Source organism: Actinia tenebrosa, unplaced genomic scaffold, assembly GCF_029948245.1.
Source record: "Actinia tenebrosa isolate PJP-AT-01 unplaced genomic scaffold, QUT_ActTen_1.0 PGA_scaffold5__44_contigs__length_20552954, whole genome shotgun sequence".
In the NCBI taxonomy this organism is placed as follows: Eukaryota; Metazoa; Cnidaria; class Anthozoa; order Actiniaria; family Actiniidae; genus Actinia; species Actinia tenebrosa.
Window position 1 is genome coordinate 18,411,428 of NW_028292582.1, and position 20,796 is coordinate 18,432,223.

A 20,796-nucleotide genomic window follows, 5' to 3' on the forward strand; every position below is an offset into this window, starting at 1 on the left:
CGTTTCTGCTCTTCCTTAGTTATCAACGCTTCGAAGTCTGCATATATCACGTAAGGCACTTGCATCTGCTTTTGATGGTCTGCGTATGAAAGCTCTTTGTTGGTGGGCATCTGGATCCGTTGCGCCACTTCTTCGACTCCGCGGCAGATCTCATCGTGTTTCTTTAGGGTATTTAAGGATGTAAATGACAGCAAGCAGCAGTCACAGAAGTACTTTTTGCCTTTGTGCTTAGTATGTCTGTAGAATAGTCTGCTAATGTGTTTAACCCATGAGTAGTGTCCGCCGTGGTAGAATAAATGTACGCGCTCTCCTTTACTTTTTGACAGAACTAACGGTACTATCGTCTGCTCTCTGACTCCGTAAACGTTAATTGCTAGATCGTTTATTTCCTCAAATATGGGGATGTCTATCAACTGCATGGGAAATTCCACACCATCCCACTCTAAATCATCTGTGGGATACTTACTTGTCCTACAGGGATCCTTCTCTGCTGGATACAGTGCAGACCGGATTGCCCACATAAAGCATCGATTGTCTTCATTCTTCACGTTTACAATAGCCTTCTTCCTTTCTACCCACGTTGGTAGCGGTACGTAACTCCCCCCTCGTATGGGTACGTACCTGGCTATACTTATCTCTATTCCTTCAACCTCCTCTACTGTCCAACCCGATCCTTCTTTCGTGTAGTTAGACAGCGACTCCATTATTGCTTCTAAGGCTTCACTGAGTGACCTATCCAGATTCGTGGATTCTAATATCACTAACGACTTTGATCGCAACATTGCTGTCGTCATTACCTCGTCTTTTGACAAACTTACTTCTACCATTATGCTCGCTTTCAGGGCTCCTAATTCTTCTATACCTTTTCGGAGAGTCCTTTTAACCTTCCTTTCTGACTGACGCCAAAACTGTCTAACGTCAATCTCACCGTTACCGGGTATTGACACCGTGCTGAAGTTGCTTTGGGATTCCATCTATATAATAGGAAATATTTTATACCTATTACCAAGCACTTTTTAGGTCGTCGTAGTCGTACTCACAGTCCTGACAATGCCAAAACAATTTAACCTTAGTCTCAAACTTCTTACCACATCCACAATCATAACTGCTCATACACTTCGTCTTCATTTTCAAATGCTTTTTCAAATCCGCTTCTTTCTTAAAAGTTCTCTTACATTCTTCGCACTCCATATATAGACTAACATATTTGCGCTGTTGCCCCCAACCACACTTGGAGTGGGTTGTTTCCGTAGGTGGATTTTTGACACGGGTCTTGCCCGTGTTGAGATTGCGCTGGAACCCCCATTCCCTATACTACTGACATGAACGTTTAGTGTGGTTGTTAGCAAAATGCCATGAGGCTAAAGCACCTCCTCCTTGACTTTTGTTTTGCATCACATGTACACAACATTTATTGCTGAATATGTTTTCTCTTGTTACTGCAGGAAAGTTATTTCACCATTCATATCACACCCCAAAAAGAGTGCTCTTATGTTAGCTTTGAGACAAACTTCAAACTTGTAAGTACATTTGCAGTTGTGTATTGCACATTAAAAAGTGCCACGGGAATGCTTGTTAACGTCAGTGCGGCAGCTGTAGTAACAATCATTCATCAACAGTTATCATCATCCGCCATCATCATGAGGGCCATAATCAACCATTATCATGAGGGCCATAATCAGCCATCATCATGAGGGCCATAATCAGCCATCATCATGAGGGCCATAATCAACCATTATCATGAGGGCCATAATCAACCATTATCATGAGGGCCATAATCAACCATTATCATGAGGGCCATAATAAGCCATTATCATGAGGGCCATAATCAACCATTATCATGAGGGCCATAATCAGTCACCATCATGCGGGCCATAATAAGCCATTATCATGAGGGCCATAATCAACCATTATCATGAGGGCCATAATCAGTCAACATCATGAGGGCCATAATAAGCCATTATCATGAGGGCCATAATCAGTCATCATCATGAGGGCCATAATAAGCCATTATCATGAGGGCCATAACCAGTCATCATCATGAGGGCCATAATCAGTCATCATCATGAGGGCCATAATCAGTCATCAACATTTGGGCCATAATCAGCCCTTTTTCATGCTTTTTTATTTATCATCTATCAAATATGTTTTTGAAGGTTTTTCATGAAGCAGTCAACAATCAATTATTTCTTTCCTTGCAGGTTTGTTATAAGGATTTAATCAACAAAGTGTTGTGTGCTTTCAAGCCAGCCAAATTTCTAATGACCTTGTTTGCTAATAAGGTAAGAATCAAACTAAATATTTAAGTTTACAAAATTAAATATAAATCTCTGTGGTCTACCTGTGGAGACCCGTTACCAAAGGAAACCCAATCCAACTCATGTGTTGTCTTGTATATTATAGGATGCACCGTGTAGTCCTTCAATCAAAACATTTGAAAACATAATAACAGGCTACAAAAGAGAAGATTTTCAGTTGTGCAAGATGAAAGAATACAACTTGAGTTATGGACACTTTAAGAAGGACACGACCAGTCCTATTAGCTGAGACAGGACAATTGTGCATGTCAATAACACCCTATGAGTAGAAAATAATATATAGATCTTAATCAGGATTCCCAGGGTTCAGGGAAAAGTCAGGGGAAAAAAGTCAGGGAAAAGTCAAGGAATTTTTTATTTAGTCAGGGAAATTGCGATTTTCACCTAAAGTTAGGGAATTTTGTTTAAAGTTAACCATGAGTATCCGTGTGATACTCATACTGTTTGCAATTTTCGAATAGACTGATAAATCTTTTCAAGTAATGAAAACAATATTGAAGTATCCTGTGTAATATGATAAGAGCAGGGCCTAGGTAAAAGTTAGGCATGTGGCCCATGCTTGCCCGTGCGGCTCAATAAGGTCAGTGAAAACTGTTATTTAGTCAGGGAAAAGTCAGGGAATTTTTATTTTGAAAATGGCTGGGAACCCTGATAATGTTTTCCTATGTTTTCAATAGTATGTTCTAGCCACTATCGGGTCAATAGCCATGACTCATCGAAAAGACGGAAAATCATTTTTTTATGTCATACTAGTATACCGAGCTACGCTGGTCAAAAATTCAATCTTGCACCTTCTGTGGTCTCTCAGAAATATTAGTAACCTCTACTGCCTATGCAAGAAAATGCAGTTTTGCTGCTGCAATACAAATGGCAAGCTATTTAAATAGATTTTTTTCGAGTTCCAAATTACCGCTGTGTTTCTTGATTACAGGCTCATTTACTCAGGCTTAGCCTCGATTTTGTGTAGAATATTCACGTGTCCCAGTCAAGGTCCGTCAAGTTTCAAAGTGTTTGTATTGTTGAAGTTGTGCATTCTTTACTTTACCGTTGGTATTTGTGAATATGTAAACACTGATGCGAGGCGGCTAACCCTGTGTAAATGAGTCTGTAATCAAGGAACACAGCGGTAATTTAGAACTCGAAAATGGTCTATTGCAACATGCTGAACGATGATAGGTGTTTGTAGAATAATAATAGCTTTAGATATTTTATGAAAATAAACATTACTTTTATCAGCGTAAGTTAAGTTTTGACTTTTCGTCGAACTCGTAAACAATTAATGAGAAAATACAATACAGACGTCATACCTGCAAAGAGTTCGTAAATCGGAACCAAAATCACCCTCAATTTTAATTCGAAATTGCTGGTAGGCTTGAACTAAATGTTTAGTAAAGAAACTAAACATTTTTGGGTTTGAAGGAGGCTATGTGGACTCTTTTGATAGGGGTCAGTGGCGTAGAGAGAGTGCCAAAGTTGGAGGAGCGAGCACATCCGTTTTGGCGCGAAAATACGGGTCGGATGAAAACAGAAAAGAAGACACAAAAGAAGCGTACATGAAAACTTTTTCTTGTACATCTATTTTCAAAACATATTTTGCAAAAAAAATGTTGGTCATTAAGGCGCTGAAATACGAGACACACAAACGTCCATCTTGTCGCGCAACAAAATCTTTCGTTGCAAGTTGGGAAAACTTGTTGCGAAAAGTAGAACGTAGATCAACTTTCTGCAACAAATTTGCGATTTGTTGCTCGTTTTTTATCACTCGTCCAACTTGTCACGCAACATTTTATGTGCAGAAGCGGCTGCCATCTTGAATTATGTAGCTTGTAGCCAATTAGCGTGCAGAATATCACCGTGATAGTCCCTTGCAACATTAGATTTTGTTGCGTGACAAGTTGGATACACTGCAGTGTAATGTACTGATACACTGAAAACCGTCATTTTAGTTGCCAAGCTCAAATGATTATCAATTTAATCTAAGAAAACTTTTACATGTATTATTATTTAGTTTCCTCAATAATCAAAATGCTTCCCTTTGTCTTAATCGCTCAGCTGGTTCGCGCGCGCACTAGAGCTTGAGCATTTGAATTCAAAGTTTTTACCCGTCCTGCAGCCACGTTCTAATTCTTGCGAGCTTACATTAAATATTTGGTTAATGTGATGTTACTTTATAAAACCTACTGCGTTGACTCCATTCTCAACGAACATTTTATTTAAATGCCCCCCTACTATCCCTCTTTCTTCAAGATTAACTAGATAAATAGATTTTCAAAAACTACTTATTTAGCTTTCGGTTCAAAAAATGTATGCTTTTTTGGCAAAATATTGTACACCTTTTGCTGTTCATTAACCGCAAAGGAATATTCATTGAAGTGAAGAAGCATTGTCATTAGAGCGAACAGGCATACTATAAGGCGAAACAAGTCTCAATAGTGCGATGGAACGTTCATTAAGAAATTTAGCATGGAATTTGGCAGCATGAATATGTTTGCGTGGGTTCATTAACGTTTTCAAACTTTCATTAGAGTGATTTTCATATGACCGTGAAAGAAAATAGACCATTTAGTTTGTAATAGTTGATAAAGAACAAAAGAAAATCATTGGTTTAGAGTCTACTACTAACTATTAGTTTGCCTATTCTTTCACGGTCATATGAAAACGACTCTAGCGTTTTGGTGCAGACAATAAACCACAACACACATTCAATACAGTGTTTTGGACATTTATTTACGCAATACAATATAAGCATATTTTCCACTAGGAATTGTAGGATTTTAACTGTCTTTTCATTTTTTTTACAAACCGTGAATATGATTTCGTACAAACAAAGCGCCGTTAGGTATAAATATCAAGTCAGTTCTGAGTTTTTTAATCCCTCTTTTTTGGATGTTGCAATGGTTCAACAAATAAACCAAATTCCAAATGAAGTCAGATAGCGTCTTGTGAGGGCCTATGAAGATCCACAGAAATGCATAAAATGGTACAACCACATGCAAACATATCGTCCAAGATGTTTAAATAGAGAACACATTCAAGGATAAATTCACTTTTTTTTTGAAAATGTACAATCGTAAAAGTACAATATAAAAAGTTCATTATAAGATTTACTAAACTTAAATTAACTGTAATGTTCTTCTAGATGCAGTTTAGATACTTAGAATGTTTGAAATGTCCTCAAGATGTGATTAATTTGAATGTTCTTGCAATGTTCACTGTGCAGCTTAATACTGCTTTCTGCATTCTAAGTAATACATCTTTGTATCTTGCTCCAAACATATTCTTCATCTCAGGCTCCGTCTCGTTAGCCCATCCTCCAAGAGCGTTATTATTATTATTGTTATTATTATTATTATTATTATTATTATTAAAAAATTAGTATTAGATTATTATTATTATTATTATTATTATTATTATCATTATTATTTTTATTATTATCATTATTATCATCATCATCATCATCATCATCATTATTATTATTATTATTATTATTATTTTGATGGACAACGATTTGGGTGGAAATAAACCATTTAGGAATTCGTGAAACACCGCCGTGTTCCTCAATTACAGACTCAACATTAAAGTAGATAGAGAATGCACATTATTAATTAACCCTGATCAATCAGATACTTTAAATGTACTACACAAAATCGAGGCGATAATATAACCCTGAGCACAAAGGAGCTGGAAACTGGAGTATTTCCAGGGACTCGTTTTGGGATGCCTGTGGTCAATGTTTGTCCAACATGTGAGACTCTTCGCCTCGATGTAATAATTGCTCAGAAATGAGCCTTAAGTGAAATATCCCAACAATACTATCAATCCGCGTTTTTATAAAGTACAAATTGTGTCTTTTTTTTTCTTTTATACTACTAAGTTCTTTAGTGAACCGACAATCTCGAAAAAAATTGTTTCGCATACAAACAGTTGGTTGAAAATTGAATAGCGAGATAGATTATCGGGATTGGTAAAGGAATTCACACTTTTTATTCTTGTGCTAATTTTAGGTTCAGCACAGGATGGTATTTAAAGACGATAACATAAAATTGTTCGATCTTTAGAGAGATAAGAAAAGTGGTTGCCATTATGACAATTCTCTGCACCATACTTAAGGTGACTGCCTACTTTTGAAAATTGATTTAAGCTTTTCTTAAAACTTCGATTTTCCGAATTGAAATTTAATTCTGATTCCAACTCTGGAAAGAAAAATAGGGTGTCCCGAGCTCATTTTCGAGGTAATCAGCATTTAATGGGACCCTACGCACGAGCTTTTGGAGTAAAAGTTGCGCCACCGGAAGTGATTAGAAAAAAAAAAAAGATTCATAAGATAATAGTTATTTGCAGACTATATGATTGCACGAACGAAGGGTAGTCAATCCTTCTACAATAATACATGGATGTTTTCAACAAAAAGACAGCAGAGAGATACATTAATTTGTCATATTTTGTAGTTTCGGTGCTCTTAAAAAATCTCATAAAGTCGAACAAAAATCCCTACAAAAATCTATTTATTCACGTGTTCCTGATTTAAACTTTTCCTAAAATGTTGGTATAACCTTGATTTTTAGGAATTTTTTTCGAATGAGCTATCAAAAAATGTAGAGTCCCGTGCAAAAACATTTACAATCGACAATTTACTGACAAGAAATTCATCATTTTGTATTTTGCATTGCCTTTTGCATTATTTTCTATTTTGTCTCAGCTGTTCTTGTCAAGTTTAACTGAATGTCAACTTCGTCTCGTTCTGTAAAAGACGTAATTAAAGTAAGCATATTTTCTGCTCACCTTAACCAGTTTTCAAGTCTGTTTTTTGGTCTTGATTTGCCCTAAATCTCCAGATTTTCGATTTCAATGAAAGACATCCGAGGTAAATTTCACTAAACTTGATATTGTATTGGATTATCTGTAGTTATCTCTCGTTTTTTTTCAAGTAAACGAGATTCAAAGCCTAAAACTGTCGGCTTTGGAAAACTTTGTCGAAGAATCTTCCAAAAACAAAACTAGCTCCTGGGGGTGGTGGTGAGTTGTAAACAAAATTCCTAAGTGGGAGAGTATACTCGCGCAAAGAAAACAATGTAGTGCATTTCAATATTCGATTTTACTGCATGGTTTTTATTATGGGAAAAATTATCTTCATCTCGAAGAAAAATTAATTGAAGATTTTTCCCCCGATCTTTTTTTACCTTTCAGTTTCGTTCAAATTGTTCTCCCTGTGACTTCCGTATCGGAAGCTCCACTTTTAGGCAGTGCCTAAATATATATATTTCATTCATTCATTCATTTCCCCTAGCTTCTCATTTCACAGGCGCGGGATCCCTTATTTCGGCGCATTTGCTTAATGAATTTCGCACCTTTGCCAAAATTTGGCACCTTTTTCATCACTTACCAAATCATCATCACAGCGAAAGGTTGTCCGTGGAAAATGGCGATAAAAACTTCAAAATGTACGGATTCATTTCATCTTAGACATAGTGCGGGTTTTTGCAAAACAGAGGAATACATGTCTAAGATGGTTAACAATTTTAGAATTAATTTAAAGGTTTCTTTCGATACTAAAAAAGGATTCAAAATTAGATCGGTTCAGCAAAGTACAAGGACATTGTTCATTTCCAGCCCTCGATTCTCAAGACATTTTTTGAATGAAACCTAGAAATTTTCGGCTGAAAATGAGACTCTGAGTCGCAAAATATTTCATTTCAGTCAACATGTTCACCGATGATAATTTTGTGATAGATTTTAGTTATTTTTATCGATATAAAATTCAAAAAGATTGCGATTCAGTTGTCCAAAAGAAAAACTAGCTCATCGGTTTCGGAAAGGGACAAACCTGGCCGTTGGTGGATTACAAGCATCAGGCCAAATGAGTTAGATTGCTGTGGAGAACAATTATTAAATGTAGGAATCAGATAAGGAAAAGACTACTTCAAGGTATCTCTCAGGTAAGCTGAAGTCATTTCGACTATTTTTTCCATTCAAACAGTAATTTTTTGACAGTACTTTATAAGGTTAAAAAATGTTAGTGAGAAAAAGTTTGGAAATTTTCAAAATATTCCTAAGAAACTTTGTTTTCTGGATTCTGTTTTTGATATCATGTTAATAAGAAGTTTGGAAATTGTTTGTTTGTTGTTTTTCTTTCCTTAAATACAGAAGAAAAAAAAATTTTTCGTAGTATAGAAGGCTGAGTTTTAATAGGGTCATATTCAGCAAAAAATGGCTTAAATCCCAAAACTATCTCATTCTCCGCCAACTAAAACTGTCTAGAATATTGTATATGCATTTGTTTTAGTTTCTGCTTATTATTTTCATTCACTTTTTAAATTTTTTCTTGATATTAGAATTTTTTTCGTCGATAAATTCCCTGCTTTTTTACCCCCCCGCGAAGAGCGCCGCCCACGAAAACCCTGATCAGCGGTATAACTTCACAAACTATGACGTCTAATTCTAATTACTACGTAAACGACTACGTAACAAAGCCAATTAATTACGTCGCAGATCCACGGATCGTCATTTTCAGTTTTGTACTAGAGAGAGTAGGACGTATAAAACTGAGCGCTCTTTAAAAATGTGAAAAATGCGAGAAAAACTTACAAAAATGTAGCGAAAAGTGAGAAAATGTAAAGAACTGGGAAGATCTACATGAACGGTCTTCATTAAAACCCCATTTAGTAAAATGGGATGCAACCTAAGCAAGGTTGCTTGTGGCTGCGGTAACCACATTGTGGACCGCGATGGCAAGGTAAGAAGCGAAAGAAAAACTTACTCTAGCAATCTTTCCCTTCTTTCTTCTTCGCTTTCTTCGTTGTTTTTGACTTATTTCTCATTGAACCAAAGTAGTGACGAACTAGAAATGAAAAAAGAACTTTATAAAGAAACTTTAATATAATGATGAAGTTACAAAATACTAATCTAAATCTAAATCAAAATACTAATAACTCTTGTTTATTTCCAGGAGTACTGCCTTCCTTCTTGCCAAAGTGAGGTAAGTCAAAGTTTTATCATTTTTAATATAATTAATGTTTTGGGAAAGGAGTTTTATTGAAATTTTTTCATGAAAAAATCTATGAAAATAAGGAATTTAATTCTTTAGATTTATTTTACAAAATGAAAATAAATGAAAAATTGTCTTGAAAGTATGCAAGGGAAGTTTAAATTTATTAATAATAATAGCGCGCTTTAGGAATTATTTTTTTTCCAACCTTAGTATATTATTTTATAATATTTTTGAAAAATGTATAGTCAAACACATAACATAAAAGTAGTAGGGGCGGGGTAGTTAGTCTATAGTCTATGACAACATAATAGTAGTAGGAGTGGTGTAGTTAGTCTATAGTCTATGACAACATAATAGTAGTAGGGGTGGGGTAGTTAGTATATAGTCTATGGCAACATAATAGTAGTAGGGGAGGGGTAGTTAGTCTATAGTCTACAGCAACATAATAATAGTAGGGGGGGTAGTTAATCTATAGTCTATGACAACATAATAGTTGCAGGGGTGGGGTAGTTAGTCTATAGTTAATGACAACATAATAGTAGTAGGGGTGGGGTAGTTAGTCTATAGTCTATGACAACCTTATAGTAGTAGGGGTGGTGTAGTTAGTCTATAGTCTATGAAAACATAATAGTTGTAGGGGTGGTGTAGTTAGTCTATAGTCTATGAAAACATAATAGTTGTAGGGGTGGGGTAGTTAGTCTATAGTCTATGACAACATAATAGTAGTAGGGGAGGGGTAGTTAGTCTATAGTCTATGAAAACATAATAGTAGTATGGGTGGGGTAGTTAGTCTATAGTCTATGACAGCTTAATATTAGTAGGGGAGGGGTAGTTAGTCTAAAGTCTATTATAACATAGTAGTAGTAGGGCTGGGGTAGTTAGTCTATAGTCTATCACAACATAATAGTAGTAGTGCTGGGTTAGTTAGTCTATAGTCTATGACAACCTAATAGTAGTAGGGTTGGGGTAGTTAGTCTATAGTCTATAACAGCTTAATAGTAGTAGGGGAGGGGTAGTTAGTCTAAAGTCTATGATAACATAGTAGTAGTAGGGGTGGGGTAGTTAGTCTATAGTCTATGACAGCACAATAGTAGTAGGGGTGGGATAGTTAGTCTATAGTCTATGACAACACAATATTAGTAGGGGTGGGGTTGTTAGTCTATAGTCTATAACATAAATCAATGGTAGAACGAAATGGTTGGGAATGAGGATAAGGTTAGCTAGTCACATTATGGCAGTGGATTAAAATCTAAAATTAATTTTTTTATTTTCAATTTTTATTCAAAAGGCTTCCATCGAGAAGGCAGAACGCGAGATCTTGAGATTCAAGGCTCGCCAACATCTGGCCAGAAGGAAGGGTCACCTTAAGGCCAGAGGTAAGTTTGCTTTATAATCTTTATCATTTCCTTCTCAATAACGTTCGCGGGCGTTGTTCGCGTGCTTTCTTTCTACGCATGAAAGTTGTGCGCTCTCGCACGTTCATCGTGATGACGTCATTCCAATGTTGATTTGGACGACAGGTGCCAAATTGTTCGACATCTTAGTTATTTTGCTCGCAGCAATTTACGGTGACCCCCTATGTTTGGGCGTATTTTGTGTGTTAGGTGTAGTTTTATCAATTGGCAAAATTTCAGAAAATAGACAATTGCTTCTTATTGGCCTGCGAAAGTCCTTAAGGTACTAGAGATCTTTCTTATGACACACTAACTAATTTGTTTTCTTGACGCTGATCAAACACAAATTTCAAATATATTGATCATTTTTTATTCAAATCACATCTGTTTTTAAAAGTACGAGTTTAATAACGTTTGACCTCTCATTTTCCTCTGGTACCTTAAGTTATATTTGTAATTATGATACACTGGCCTGATGCAGTCGCAATAAGTTTTCAAATGTCTATGCATGATATTTTTGACTTACCTGCATCGCGTTTTTATCTTTTTCCTTCGTGTTTTTTTTTTTTTTTTTTTTTGGTCTTTTTCTCTTTTTTACTACTCTTCCTTTACGTTCCTTGCTCCTCTTATTCTTCTTATTTTTTCTTTTTGTTTTTTCCCTTATTTTTTCTTTCTTTTTCTTTTTGTCCTCGCTCCTCTTGTTCGTGTTCTTGTTCTTTTTCTTCATTTTCTCCAACCTTCTTTTTCTTTCCTTCTTTTTCGTCTTTTTCTTTTATAATAATAATAATGGTTATTCTTATATAGCGCATTAAATAATCTCAACGCGCTATACAATGATTATTTTCGAGGGACTTGACGGATTTCTATCATGGCGCAAATCGCATCCATACAGTTTACGAACACGAGTGTTTGTTAGTAATAGATAATTTCTCAAGGCTGCGTGCGCATCCAACTTGACGGGCCACAAAACTGAAAAACACAAATTATGTAAAATGGTGAAGCCAGTTTTATATTTAAAGAGGAGAGTAATCAATTTTATGAATTCTTATCAAAAAAAATTTCATAGCAATGCATGACAATACTAATCATAAATCTCGTGTTGTGGTATCTTGGCCCGTCAAGTACCTTTAATTTAGATGCGCGCGCAACCTTGAGAAAACGGTCTATTGATGCCTCCAAGGCCAGGCTGTTGTACCGGGAGACATTCTTCTTTTTTAATGTCATTGTTATCACAATTGGCTAACTAAACTAGGTAGGTATATTTATATACATAGAATTAAAAATAATTGCTTTACATCCAAGGTTATAAAAGAGGCAAAAAATCTGCCGATATTGAGCGCGACCATCAAGCGCCTATGAAGCCCATAAAGAACTTCTTGGGCATAGACACCGTAGAGGCATTCTTCGATCGACTAATCACCACAGTAGTGAGCGGGAAACAGGTCCTCCCGTCTGACATCGCCTCTACAGAAAAAGGAATCCATGTAGAAACCAAAAACCAGGCTGTTCCAGAAGAAATAGTTACATCAGGGTCTTCTCTGGGACAGTCCAACCGAGGCCAACAGGAGAACAACGTCGCCTCTACAGAAAACGAAATCCACGTCGTTAGCGACAATGACATAGTTTCAGAAGAAATAAAAAGATCAGGGTCGTCTCTGAAACTGTGCAACCAAGAGAACACCGCTGACAGAGCAGCTGTGAAGAAATTCGTGAATAGCGTTCTTTCTAGCGCCCTGGAGGTAGTAAGATCCGAAGAAGTTACCATATTGTCCCAACTTCCACAGACGATAGAAGATATCGATAGCTCAAGACCTCTTGAAGATGGTTCGACCGAGGAATCTGTTCCCATGATGATCGATCATAGCGCTGTTACGTCCTTTGTTGGTGGCATAATTTCAAGATCTTTAGACATTGTGAAAGATGAGAAAACTGAACAACCAACCACACTGGAGGTCGAGGAAGATGTAACTCCAAAAGAGATTAATCTTGAAGCTGTGAGCACCTTCGTCGACGGCATAATCTCAAGATCTTTAGACATTGTGAAAGATGAGAAAACTGAACAACCAACCACACTGGAGGTCGAGGAAGATGCAGCTCCAAAAGAGATTAATCTTGAAGCTGTGAGCACCTTCGTCGACGGCATAATCTCAAGATCTTTAGACATCGTTAGGGCTGAAAAATGTCTGGAACAAGAGAGCGCACCAGTGGCTGTCGAGGAAGATGTAGCTCCAAAAAACATCAATCTCAATGCTGTAAGATCATTTGTTGACGGTATAATTTCAACGTCTCTCGACATTGTTAAAGCTGAGACAACTCTGGAACAACCAACCACACTGGAGGTCGAGGAAGATGTAGCTCCAAAAGAGATTAATCTCGACGCTGTGAGCACCTTCGTCGACGGCATAATCTCGACATCTCTCGACATCGTTAAAGCTGAGACATCTCTAGAACAATCAAACACATCAATGGCTGTCGAGGAAGATGTGGTACCAGAAGACATGATCAATCTCGACGCTGTTAGCTCCTTTGTTAGGGGTATAATTTCAAGATCGCTAGACGTCGTCAGAGCCGAGAAGACTCTCGCAACCAGATTGCAAGAAGTGGAGGTTGAAGAAAGTACTCCAGCAGTTTATGCCACCGCAAATGATACCTTCGGTGATGATGCAGGTAATGATACCGAGCTTCACGTAAAGACGACTGGCGAAGAAGAGATCCCAGTATCAGATACCGCAATCGTTAAGAAAGACCTTGAACATCCTGAAGTCTTAAAACATGACTACCTTTCTTTGGTGTTGGTCAACTGGGACGACGTAAAAGTGACTGTGGATGCTGAGATTAAGAAGGCTCCAAAGGTCAATGACACCAAAAATAATGAAGAGCAAGTCGCTTCCGCCGCTCAAGAAAAACGTGTAGAGTATGTCTTGGTCAGTTGGGACCAAGTTAGAGTATCAGAGGATGACCAGATTAAAGTTGGGACACAACACAAAGAAGAACAAATTCCTCTTACTGAGGCATCTGCTGAGCAAAACAGCAGCGTTGCTCCCACTGAGCGAGAAGGACAAAGCGTAGACCTTGATGAAAGTGACTATGCCATGGTCTGTTGGGACCAAGTCGAGGTATCAGTGGATGAGCAGATTAAAATTGGGCCACAAGCCATGGAATCGCAAGTTTCTGTCACCAAAGCACCTGCTGAACAGGACAGCAGCGTAGAGCACGAAATCGAAGAGAACAATAAGATTAAAGATCAAACCCCTCTAAATGAGGAAGTAGTGAAAGAAGCTGTCGAGTACAAGGAAGACATCATCTTTACGTTCGTAAAGTGGGAAGATGTCAAGTTGTCAGTTGACGAGGACATTAGACGTGGACCTGAAACACGAAAGGTCATCGTTGACGAAGTTTCTATTCCAGTCAAGGAAGTCGCACAAGAAGAACAAAGTGTTGAGGACAACAAAGATAGCCCCTTTACCTTCGTAAAGTGCGAAGACGTCAAATTATCAGTTGACGGGGAGATTAGACGCGGGCCTGATGTAAAGCAGGAAAAAAGCGAAAATAGCATTCCAGTTAAAAGAATCGCGCAAAAAGAGTTGACTGAGGTGGTTGATAAAAACATGCCTTTTGCATTGGTCAATCGCGAAGTTGTAAAATGTCAAGTGCCAATAAAGCAAGATATTGTGCGAGAACAAGATATCTTGAAGGGGCAGGAAGACCAGAAAGGTTCAAAAGTTCAGAAAGGTCAAGAAGAACAAGAGGAACAGGAGGGACAGGTAGGAGTGAAAGACCATAAAGACCATCTAATCCAAGAAGTACCAGAAATGCATCAGCAGCAATTTGTAACCGAAAGCAAAGAGTCTGTGGCAACAGGCGAAAAGGAGAGAGCCGTTGCCATGGGGGATCCTTACGCTTTAACTTGCTCGTTAGATGCAGTTCCCATGGCAACGGCATCAACCCCCAGAGAAGTTTCAGAATCAATTGCCATTGCGAATGCCGAGGAACCGGCCAATGCAAAAAACGATTCAAATGCCTCCGCAATAGATAACTGTTCTGAGGATGTAGAGCCAAATGCTGCCGCAGTAAGATGTACTTGCTCTAAGGATAAGAGAGTAAACTCCAAGGATGATGAAATTGTCGATAGCAAAGCTCAAGATATCGAGCAAGACATGGACAACCATGATGAAACGAATGGTCAGGAAGTAGATGAGAGTGACTTGAGTGCAGAGGAGGAAGAAGTAGTTTTGATTCCGGAATTTATTCCGGTATTCATTGATAAAGGGAAAGATCCTCTTGATCATACAAGCAGAGATGAGTCCACACCATTTGAAAAAAAAGAAGTGCTAGCCCTTCTTAGCACAGTGATGACAGACAACGATATCCTCAAGATTGAGACATCTGATTCATCTTGCTCCCTTGAGGAAAAGCGCACAAACAAAGAAGACGTGAAGCAACAGCATAGGCCAAACCATAATCCTGAACACAGAGAGGAAGCTTCTTCTATTGTTAGTCCAAATGATGGAAGACCCCTCGCAGCTAATGAGGGAGAGATTGCAAAAATGCAAGAAAAGTTTGAATCTTCAGACAAATCTAAAGCACATAAACCGAAAAATAGAAAAGAGAATGCACTCGTCCAAGAACCTGACGACTGCAGATTATCTAAGAATGGTAAGGCAAGAGAAGAAGATGGTACAGCATGTGTCATCCATGACACAGAAACAAGCAACGGGGATGGTCTCGTCGTAGGACCCGACGATTGCAGACTCTCCGAGAATGCTAAGACCGTTGCCAGATCCAGCGATGGTCGACTCCCCGACACTGCAGAATTAGAGGAGAACGTAGTAAAATTCCAATTAATTAACACTGATGCGACTCATGAAGTAACAATCAAAGGAGACTTCGTCGGAGGACCTGCCGATGGAAGTATCTCCGAGGGATCCCTCCTCGAGGAGTCGAGAAAAGGCGAGACAGGAGATAACGAAGAGGAAATGAGCATTGCAAGACCCAGCGATGCGAGTTTCTCTAAAACGAACACCTCTTTGGGATTCTCAGAACAAGAGTCGAGAAGGAAAGATGCAGAACAAGGCAATGGAGAAATAGTCACCGTAAGACCCGACGATGGCAGTTTCTCCAGTGATACTGCACTACAGTACTCCTCAATTAGCGACGAAAGGGTACCTTCAACTATTGAAGGAAAGACAGAAAATATAGGTTCCTCTAATGTGATGCTGATATTCACAAACAAGGATCGTGCCATACCACTTCAAGAAGAAGACGATTCGTACTTATATGGAATGAAAGCGACTTCATACAACTTATTCGAGCCTGCAACAGATGGATTAGAACACCCCTTCCAAGAACAAGAGCACCATTCAAATGCAAATGCCACAGCAATAAAGATTGCAACTGTAGACAGTGATATACTAAAGAGAGTAGAACCAGAATGCAATGGGTACGGAAAACCCAGGTCATGTTGCGAAGAAGATATCACTTGGGAAGATAAGCTTCAAAGTGAAAATAACGAAAACGAACTCCACCCTATTCCTGATTTAAAACGTCAGTCAATCACTGGCGATGTCAAGCATCAAAGTGAACATGACAAACTCGAATATTGTAAGAAAGACCTTGAAGAAGGGCAAAAGGGTTCCGTAGAGACAAGCAATATTGAATCTGGGTTTAAAGACAAAGAGAGGGAACCACGGTTCGAAAGAGAGAAAAGAAGTAACAGTTCAACTCACTGCTCCTTTGGTTGATGAAATGGCAGATAAGGAAATAGAGCAAACGACAGGTAATAATATTTTGCAGGACGTTGATGACATGCGTCGTCCTTACCTGAGAGAAAAAGAAGTTGAAACCAATGGATCAACTTGCAATGAGATTGAAGCTCTGACGGTTGATGATGTCAAAGAGAAGAAAATAGAGGCAACAACTGCAGGCAACCCCGACGCTCTGCAGAACGTCGATGGAACACCTCGTCTCCCTCAAAGACAAAAAGAAGGAAAAATCAAAGGTTCTACTTGGAATAAGATATCTTTCGACGACTACCAATGGAAGAAACCTGTCAAACACTCCTTTGTGACAAAGGAATTACCTGATAACAATAGCAGCGATAAGAAAGACAAAAGTTGTGAGACTCAAGGAGCTTTTTTGTACGACTCAGTAGTTTTGAGGCCGATGGGAAATTGGAGCCAAAAATGTGCTGAACAAGAACATTTTCGTAAACAAAGAAGGGAGTATCCAGCTTTGAAAAACTCCTGCAAGACGAAAGAATCTTCTTTTGCGCAGATAACTGCAAGGGAAGATGACGCTTCTGAGAATGACGATGTTCGACGACAAAGAAGGAAGGAGAAGGAAAGTTCAAATTTGAATTACTCTTCTAAGATGAAAGAATCTAGTGTTGAAAATCGTACTGGAAGGAAAGATAATGATTCTGGGAATGAAGAGGCTTCATGGAGCGATTGGGTAGCAATGAGTACAATTGGAACATGGGGACCAAAGCCTTTTTCACCGGAAGATTATGAAAAGTCTGGTGCCAAACCGAAGATAAAGAAGAAACCGAAGAAAATGAACAAACCTTTGACAGAAGCTACGAATGGCAGGACAGACGATGGTTCTGATAATGACGATGGTTTTGTAAAGCTTAGAAGGAAAGAGAAGGAATGTCAAAATGTAAACAAATCCAATGACGATGGTCTTCAAATGCACAGAAGGAAGGAGAAGGAATGTCAAAATGTGAACGACTACTCTAAGATGAGAGAATCCAGTGTTGACAATCTTACTGGAAGGAAGGGGAATGGTTCTGGAAACGAAGAGGCTTCGTGGAGGGATTGGGTAGCAATGAGTACAATTGGAACATGGGGACCTAAGCCTTTTTCACCGGAACATTATGAAAAGTCTGGTGCCAAACCGAAGATAAAGAGGAAAAAAGAGACGGTTAACAAACCTTTGACAGAGTCTACAGATGACAAGTACCACAATGGTTCTGAAAATGACGATGGTTTTGAAAAGCACAGAAGGAAGGAGAAGTGTCCAAATGTTGACGACTGCTCTAAGATGAAAGAAGCTAGTGTTGACAATCTTACTGGAAGGAAAGATAATGGTTCTGGAAACGAAGAGGCTTCATGGAGGGATTGGGTAGCAATGAGTAGAATCGGAACATGGGGACCAAAGCCTTTTTCACCTGAAGATTATGAAAAGTCTGGTGCCAAACCGAAGATAAACAAGAAAAAGGAGACGGTTAATAAACCTTTGACAGAGTCTACAGATGGCAAGAACCACAATTGTTCTGAAAATGACGATGGTTTTGAAAAGCACAGAAGGAAGGAGGAGTACCCAAGTGTGAACGACTCCTCTAAGATGAAAGAATCCAGTGTTGACAATCTTACTGAGAGGAAAGATAATGGTTCTGGCAATGAAGAGGTTTCTTGTAATGAGTGGACAGCAAGGAGAACAATTGGAACGTGGGGACCAAAGCCTCCTTCATCTGAAGATTATGAAAAGTTCGGGACAAAACCGAAGATAAACAAGCAAACGAAAGATGATGCTTTTGAGAATGACCATAGTTTTCAAAAACACAGTTCAAAGGAAAATCCAACTTTGCACGACTCTTCAATGATGAAAGCATCCAGTATTGATTATCTTACTGAGAGGAAAGATAATGATTCTAGCAAGTGAAGAGGTTTCTTGCAGTGAGTGGACAGCAAGGAGAACAATCGGAACATTGGGACCAAAGCCTCCTTCACCTGAAGATTATGAAAAGTTCGGGGCGAAGCCGAAGGTAAACAAGAAAAAGGAGACAGTTAACAAACCTTTGACAGAGTCTACAGATGGCAGGAAAAACAATAGCTCTGAGAATGACGATGGTTTTGAAAAGCACAGAAGGAAGGAGAAGGAGTGTCCAAATGTGAACGACTGCTCTAAGATGAAAGAATCCAGTGTTGACAATCTTAGTGGAAGGAAGGGGAATGGTTCTGGAAACGAAGAGGTTTCTTGCAATGAGTGGACAGCAAGGCGAACAATCGGAACATGGGGACGAAAGCCTCCTTCACCTGAAGATTACGAAAAGTGCGGGGCAAAACCGAAGATAAAGAAGAAGAACAAACCTTTGACTGCGTCAACGGATGGCAAGAAAAAGAATGAAAAAACAGAAAGAGAGGTCGAATCTCCAAGCAAAGGTAAATTTTATTGTCTGCATATCCATTTATTTACCCATTCATGCACTTCTCACGTTCATTATTCCCATGTTATGAAATCCAATGCCATTTTTATTCTATTCTTAGAACCTATGAATCAAAACATCAATCCTCCGCCCTTTAAAGTGCCTGGGCAGTTAAAAGTTGAAATACGGCAGCCGTTGACTGGTAAAATAGAAATGGCATCTCGTATCCTCTATCGCACGGCGAGCCAAGAAATCAAAGGAGATCATCTAGTTCTTCCACCGTTAAAGTCGAAGAGTGTAGAAGACGTCAAGGAAAGATCATTAGAGGTTAGTAAAACCATCCATTCATCCATTCATCCATTCATCCATTCATCCATTCATCCATTCATCCATTCATCCATTCATCCATTCATCCATTCATCCATTCATCCATTCATCCATTCATCCATTCATCCATTCATTCATTCATCCATTCATCCATTCATCCATTCATCCACCCATCCACCCATCCATTTCTAACTGACCTATTGCTATGCTTTTTTACAAAGTCTCTCTCAGCCTCTTTAATACGCCTTGGTCGAAGGTTCTCGGGAAGTGACAGTAGATACGAATACTCTAGATTAAACACCTCAGAAGATGACGATAGTGGGACAGCTCCAAATAACTTTAGACTAAGATCTCACGACGAGACGCTTTTTGAAAAGGATAAGAGCAAGACAAAGAAGGATGTCAATAAGATTCAAAGCGAATGCGATGCAGAGGTAGTCTTGTCTTTATTGAACCATGAAACAATCTTTGGGCTTATCAATGTCAGGGCAAGGCTAACTCACAGATCAAACTCTGAGACAACTTGTGGGCTGATCTAAGTGAGGGCACGGCTAACGACGATTTCTTTATTTTTTCTAGGATATAAGGCTCGCTATTCAGGAGTTCAACAACGTGCGTCAAGTCTTGGGTCTCGATGGCCTTGTCAGCACATCCTTAGTCTACAAATTTCTGCTTGCAATAGAATTCGATGTAGACGACGCTACACGTCTTTACAAGAGCTATTTGGTAGGTGTGAGCCTTGGTTACTGTCCCCAACCTATGGGGTCTGGAAGGGGGGTGACTTGATGACTTGATGACTTAGATTGGAAAATATAGCAGACTAGTATGGATAAAAAATAAAAACGTTGTACCCATATTCATGTCTCTTTCCATGAGCAACCATCAAAGAAATGATTCTCCTAGTAAAGAAAGAAAGAATACTCAAGGGAAGGATATGAGAAAACATTGCACCATAGCTTAAAAGCATTCCTAGTAAAGAAAGTAATGATACCCAAGGGAATGACATGGTCTGAAATGGAAAAACATTGCACCATAGCTAAAAAGCATTCCTAGTAAAGAAAGTAATGATACTCAAGGGAATGACACCTCACAATCGTATATTTGTCTCTCCAGAGTCTTCGTAGAGTATATTACAATGCTGAGTTGAGTCCGTTAAAGGATCCTCTGCAGCAGGAACTGTACAGCGGGACTTTCACTGTGCTGGTAAGAACTTTATACTTCAAGTTATATATATGATTAAGGAGGATTTCATTTATTTGCGCATATGGGGGGAGGGGAGGGGGTGTGGGGGTCAGCAAAACCACATGAAAAGCTTTACAAACATAACCCAACCCCCTCCCCCCTCCATGATTGAGGCAACAAATGCATAGCTCTCCTTCCATCACCCTGCAATAGTTCTCACCCCCTAAAGACCCAATAGGCTGCTATCAATAGACGTCACTTCCGGTAATAGCTCCTTTTTGTTGGCTTGTAGAATCCTGGAGGTTGTTTTGATCTCTTGTTTTCTGGTTTGATGTCGTGAAAATAGTTAAATACAATAGTTTGAGGACTTATTTTGATATGTTTTGACTTAGCATCCGCTAGTTGCCCCCCAGTCAACCGCTTGTTTGCCCCCCAGTCAAC

At 38.7% G+C, this 20,796-nt stretch overlaps 1 long non-coding RNA gene across 1 annotated transcript; it reads left to right on the forward strand.

The window, feature by feature from the left end:
• The first annotated feature begins 1,364 nt into the window (after nt 1–1,364).
• On the forward strand, nt 1,365–3,554 carry LOC148906796 (uncharacterized). The gene is made up of 3 exons (XR_016121444.1): nt 1,365–1,520; nt 2,202–2,282; nt 2,404–3,554. It is a non-coding gene; the product is annotated as an uncharacterized LOC148906796 (long non-coding RNA).
• Nucleotides 3,555–20,796: the final 17,242 nt, after the last annotated feature.